Here is a 6,976-nt window from a genome sequence, read left to right as displayed (position 1 = left end):
TGTCAGTTGTTTAAAAAAAATGCCTCTTTGACTGTATGTCTTCATATCACAATGCTAGATGAGTCAGCATACAGAGTAATCAGAATACTCTTAGAAGCAATTTCAACACCAGAACCACTAACAATAACTTATCTATATGTTGATGTGACTGCCAACCACATAAATATACCTATTAAGCCCATACTAAATGCATCCGCTAATAACTTCCTTTTAGCCAGACCCCCAGATTGCAAAAGCCATTCCAATGCTGTTTGGTCTCAGGGAAAGTGTGAAGAAAGGAAAGCAGGAGTGCAGAAGAGACTGCAATTATTTTTTCTTTGGTTGTTTCCATGTATTCCTGTTAATGAGAATAGAAATATTAACCAATATTCATTTTAACAGCAGGCAAAAGCTATGAATGGACATTTCACCAAAGAAGATATATGGGTAGCAAATAAACACATCAAAAATACTCAAAATTATGAGTCATTAGAGAAATTCAACGTAAAAACCACAATGGGTTTCTACTCCTACACGCCTATTAGAATGGCAAACATTAAAAACACTTATAGCAGTTGCTGGTGAATACATGGAAGAACTCGTAACTCTTATTCACGTGGAACTTTTATTCAGTGCTGGGTGAAACATATGGTAGAGCCACTTTAGAACACAATTTGGCAGTTTGGAAAAATTTTAAATATTCACCTGCCCTGTGACGAGGCATTGCACTCCTACATATTAACACAAGAGAAATAAAATCATAGGCTGAATAGAATTCTAAATCTGCTTCATGCCCATTGAATTCAGGTGTCTAAAGGCATTTTCATTTTGTACCATCTCTGTCTCCTTGAGTCCAATGTGGTGGTGTTTCTAGTGATATAATTCCTTTAAATATTTCTTAGGGTTCTGTGAAACCTAGACATAGATAACAAATTCTATCAAACATTCAGAGAAGACTTATTGTGGACTTCCCTGGTGGTCCAGTGGTTAAGACTCTGCACTTCTATTGCAGGGGGCACAGGTTTGATCCCTGATCGGGGAACTAAGATACCACATGCCATGTGGCCAAAAAAAAAAAAAAAATAGTGCATTTCCCCAAAGAAGACTTAATGCCAGTTTCTTACACACTATTCCAAAAAGTAGAAGGGGTAGAAATACTCATTAGCTCATTTTGAGGCCAGTACTAACCTTGATACCAAAATCAGACATAGAAATAACAAGAAATGAAACCTACAGATCAATATTCATTATAAATGTAGATGTAAAATCCTCAACAAAACCTTAACAAACTAAATCCAGGAAATATAACAATTATTATATGCTATAAACAAATATATTATTATATGCTATAATCAAATGAGATTTGTCCCAAGAATGCAAAATTGGTTTAATTCAGTATAACATATATTAATAAAATAAAAGATAAAAAACACTTGATGATCCCAATAGACATAGAAAAAACATTTGATGAAATCCAATGCCCTTTCATAACAAAAACATTAAACAAATTAGGAGTCAAAGGGGGACTTCCTCAGCCTGAAAAAGGGTGTGTATGAAAGTCTGTAGGTAATATCATACCTAACAGAGAAAGAATAAATCATTCCCCCAAAGATCAGGAAAAAGACAAGGATGTTTTTCTCTCACACTTCTACTCAACATTGTGGTGGAGATTCTATCCAGAGCAATAGGCAAACATAAAATAAAACAAAGTCACACACTGGAAAAGAAGAAGGAAAACTATATTTGCAGATGTTATCTTCTTTATAGAAAATCATCAGGAATTCAAAAGAAGAGAAAATAGTAGAACTAATACATGTATTTAGTAAGGTTGCAAGATACAAGATCAATATATAAAAATCAATTGTGTTTCTTTACACTAGCAATGAAAACCCCCAAATTAAGAAAAATATTACATTAGCATTAAACATTCCATAGCATTAAAAAGAAAAATATAGCTAGGAATAAATTTAACAAAAAAAGTTGAAGGCTTGTACGCTGAAAATTATAAAACATTGTTGAAAAAATTAAAGATCTAAATAAACAGAAAGACACCCATGTACATGGATTAGAAGACTTAATATTGTTAAGATGGTAGTACTCCCCAAGTTGATCTAAAAAACCAGTGCTATTGCTATCAAAATCCTGGCTGATTTTTTTGCAGAAATTGTTAAGCTGATCCTAAAATTCATATAGAAATGCAAGGGATTCAAACTAGCCATCAGTCTAGAAAAAGGTAAAAGTTGTAGGACTCATATTTCCCAATTTCTTAACTTACTGTAAAGCTATAGTAATCAAAATAATGTGGTATAAACATATAGATAAATAGAATATAATTGAGAATCCCCCCAAAAGCCCTTATATTTATGGGCTACTAAATTATGACAAAAGTGTCAAGAAAATTTAATGAGGGAATAAACAGTCTTTTCAACAAGTGGTTCTAGGACAACATGAAGAATAAAGTTGGACCCCTTCAAGCCACATAAAAAAATAAACTCAAAATGAAAATGGACTATAGACCTAAATGTGAGACCTAAAAATATAAGACACTTAGCAAAGGAGTAAAACATCAGGGTTTTTTAATGTGGTAACAAAAGCATAAGTGATAAGGAAAAACTGGATACATTGGACTTCATCCATTTTAAAAAGTTTATGCTTCAGGATATCTTCATGAAAGTGAAAAGACAACCTATAGAATGGGAGAAAATATTTTTTAACTTATATCTATTCACACTGATTAGCATATGCTGGCTGATTTTATGTAATATTTAACTATAGTGTGCCCTCCAAAAAAATTTTTAATGACTTAAGCCAAATTGTAGCATAATTGGAACGTGTCAAAATGTACATTGGAACAATTCTAACAGTTGCTTTTATGCAGGTTGAAATAATTTATGAGATGTACAGAGTGTCCTCATTAATAACATATGGCAATATGAGCTAGGCTGGATACTTTGCCTCTCCTTTCTGCTTTGATATATTTAATACAAATAAAATACATATATTTTAAAAAAGAAAAAACAGTATTTTGAAAAACTCAGTATGATTCATATTGTGTTCAGGCTCAATTCTTCCTAGAAATAAACGCTGATAGTAAAATGTGGATAGAATTAAATCTAAGAATAATGTTTTAAACAAGTATAAAATATTAAGGAAATACACTATTAATGACCTATTTAGGTTAGTGTGCAGTAATACTCTTAAGCAACTCTTACTAATTTGCTAATGAAGCTCTTACTAACTTTGAAAAAAATCCAACCAAGCATTTCAGGACCTGTTTTGGGGTTTTTTTTGGTTTTGTTTTTATTTTGGTCTTTTTTTTTAGTTTTTTTTTTTTTTGATGTGGACCATTTTAAAATTCTTTATTGAATTTGTTATAATATTGCTTCTGTTTTATGTTTTGGTTTTTCTGCCATGAGGCATGTGGGATCTTAGCTCCCCAACCAGGTATCGAACCCTCACCCTCTACATTGGAAGGTGAAGTCTTAACCACTGGACCGCCAGGGAAGTGCCAGGACCTGTTTTGTTTTGTTTTCCACAAAACATCATTATTAGAAGATACAATTCTTGATATTCTAGATGTTGCAGCATTTAGATTTTGTACAAATTCTGTCACTGATGTAATCAACCAACATATTTAATTATTATAAAACAGTTAATTGGTTTCTTCAGATGAACAGCATAAATATTTAGAGTTAAAATCTATATGGGTGTAAATATTGTAGGGTAACTTTTCATTCTCATCATTGATCCTATGTTGCAGTCCCAACTTATCTTTACTGTGTGATGGTTAGTTTCACCCTTTTAAAAAATAGAAAGAATTTCACTGTCTGGCACATCAAGATTCACACATTCTCTCCTAATTATAACAGTGGCAGTACCTCACTCAATCGGTGGCACAGTGAATCAAATTCTTTCTCTTGAGTACAGCTGCATGTATCTGGCAGCCCCAAACTTGTAAAATCTCAGTGCTTGGTGGCATTTCTTCCTCTATTTCTTAAACAAAGTCGCCAATTTTAATTAAGATTTAAACTAAGGTAAAACCTAGATTGTGAATTGCATGCTTTTTACCTAATTTAGTTAGCCAACAGAATAGTTCTGAAAAGTTCTGAAAGAGCAGAAGACCAGTGTTACAAAATTAATACTGTAGATGTGTTCTCACAACTGAAGTATTTTCATAACATCTGTTTGCAAATACATTTTTAAAATTTCAGTTGACTTTGTCTGGATCAAATTAAAATCAGTAAAAGTTTTTTATATAGAATTAAAATGATCCAGTCGGTTAATCAGTAAAGATCTGTTGAGTGCCAAGTGTTCAGTTCTTCTCTACTCTGTACCAGATGTGTGGGAGAACATGATAAGAATAGATGTGGGAAATCTAATTTGGAAGATAAGAAGTGTGCACATGACAGATAACTAAAAACTCAAATCAGACCACGATGATTACAATATAGTTGGTACCATGTAGTATGCACAATTAGAGCTATAAAAACTTGGATGGAAGTAATAGTTTCTTAAGATTAGATGATGAAAAGTCTCTTAGAGAAGAGTTTCCTGTCACAAATCCAAATGAGTCCTCCTTTCTTTATTCAAAGATGACATTTCTGAGTAGTATCTGACAGGTAACTTATTTTTAAATCTTCTGTATTTCCAGAGTCTCCCTTCCTTTTTTCTTTCCCTACTATTGGCAGTACCCTACAATCTTCTGGAATGAATGAGACCCTCTTTTATGCTAGAAGTGCTTTAGACAAAAGTCTTGATATAATCACCGTGTCCCCTGCATCGGCAGGCGGACTCTCAACACTGCGCCACCAGGGAAGCTCATGGCTGTTGTTTTTAATCATGGACACGCTGAGAGGTCAAGCTGGGTCTCAGCAGCTACATTCTGTAACCCAGATCTGAGTTTTGTGAGTGCTCCCTCCTCCCTTTGTCCTCCGTCTGCCCCCCCACCCCGCCCACCGCCAGCTCTTGTGCTTTACATTACAGTGAAGTTCTCATAGACCCTGTCTTCCACGTGATATTATATTGAGAGTAAAGTCTTTATTTTCTGTTGGATTTTTCATTCAGGTCAGGTGAGATATGGTGTGATAATTCATTTTAGGTGTCAACTTGACTGCGGCACAGAGTGCCAAGATATTTGGTCAAACATCATTCTGGGTGTGTCTGTGAGGATGTTTTTGGATGAGATTAACATTTGAATCAATAGACTGAGTAAAAGCAGGATTGCCCTCCCTAATGTGGGTGACACGTACCCAATCCGTTGATGGCCTGAATAGAAACAAAAAAAAAGGCCGAACCTCCTAAGGATAGAAAAAAAGGAGCTCCTCCCCACTGGTTGTGTGAGCTAGAACGCCAGTCTTTCCCTGCCTTCAGAATAGACCTGAAACATTGGCTCTTCTGGTGTCTCAAGACTGCCAGCTTTCAGACTGGAACTTACATCATCAGCTCTTCTGGTTCTCGGGCCTTTGGGCCCAGACTGGAACTACACCATTAGCTGTCCTGTGTCTCCAGCCTGCCAGCTTCAGATCTTGGGACTTCTCAGCCTGTGTGTGATGTGTGTGATGTAGAGGGACAAGGTTATGATAGCTCAATGAAGGCAGAACAAAATGAGAATATTATCCTAGCCAGATTGTGTTAACTAATATTGTTTCTTGTCCATAATATCTATTTAGAACACAATTATCTAAGCTGTTTTACAAAGGGAATATAAACAGCAATATATTTAATAGAGGAAAGATCTCCCCCACACAGGTTGACACTTGTGTCAAATTTATGTGTTTTATTTCAACCCAGTTTAGATAATCATACACAGAATTTTAAGAAAAACATTTTTCTCCAGTGGACATGCTGGAGAAGGAGGAGGAATGTGGTATCTCTGGCTAACAGCAGTGGGGTGATATGTCTTCCCTATTAAAGGAAGGTAGAATGAGAGGTGGAGTGGCATATTTGAGAAAGTTTCCTTTTTAGTTAGAGCCAAGAGCAGGGTCAGGAAAGGACTCTGCAGGTTATTTAGACCTCACTACTAGGCAGAGTGAGACTTTTTCCTAGTGGTGTTAGTTATCTATTTCTGATAAAATCAAGTACTTCCACCCTGGAGTGGGCAATATTTATTCTGTCATTCAGCTGTTGTAGAGTGAGAATGGCTTCAAAGAGTCCTTATTCAGGAGAAAGAAGTCAATTAAAAAATTTAACTTACATGCAGAAGCTTCAGATACTGAACTTAGAGAACTAAAATGAAAAAAAAAAATTGAAAAGATAGGAGAGGCACTATTTGAGCTAAGTTATACAATGGAACCCTGACTTTTTAATTTAGGGCTTATTTTGCACAGAGACAGTGTTAGCTGACTGAAATGGATATATATATATATATATATATATATATATATAGTGGTATATTACCTTGTTGGACTGTAGAACTTTTAAACTATATGTTAATTAACTCAGTTGATGCTTTAAGATAACTGCCTGACTATAGTACCTAACCCAGCTACAAAAGCCAGAGAAGAGCCACAAGTAGGAACTAATGTATCTCTAAGGGCACTTAACCAGGTCTACTTAATTTTAGTGAAAGGGTTAGGGTTAGGGTTAATTAATTTTAGTGATATTAAAGGTCATACCAGTTTAATAGAATTTATGACTTTTTAAATGAATAGTAATCAAGTGTTTTGACAGAAAACTTCCTCATTGTCACAGGATATTTTGGATTCTGCAACCCAGATTAATAAAATAGTTCCTAGGGTGTATAGCATAGTTACTAAACATATTTCCAGCTAAATATAGTGTTACAGTGCTGCTTCTTAATTCAGAGGCTTTCTACCTAGACATGTCAAGAAAACAGATTCTCTTTAAAATAGCTGAATGCTCTTAAAGCTTAGGAGTGTGTTAGAGTTTAAACTTTTTTAAGTGGATAACTATTGTTTGGATGCTATTCACAGATATTTCAGTGACCAATGGCTTATTATTACACTTGGAAATTAGAAATGTTTCTGTATCATACCCA

At 34.6% G+C, this 6,976-nt stretch overlaps 1 non-coding gene across 1 annotated transcript; it reads left to right on the top strand.

Moving 5' to 3' along the window:
* Positions 1–948: 948 nt before the first annotated feature.
* TRNAR-UCU (transfer RNA arginine (anticodon UCU)) lies at positions 949–1,021 on the top strand. The gene has a single exon. It is a non-coding gene; the product is annotated as a tRNA-Arg (tRNA).
* Positions 1,022–6,976: the final 5,955 nt, after the last annotated feature.

The sequence above is a fragment of the Kogia breviceps genome, chromosome 3 (genome assembly GCF_026419965.1).
Source record: "Kogia breviceps isolate mKogBre1 chromosome 3, mKogBre1 haplotype 1, whole genome shotgun sequence".
Taxonomy (NCBI): domain Eukaryota; kingdom Metazoa; phylum Chordata; class Mammalia; order Artiodactyla; family Physeteridae; genus Kogia; species Kogia breviceps.
Note: the sequence above shows the minus strand (reverse complement) of the source record. Positions and strands in the feature narration are given on the sequence as shown.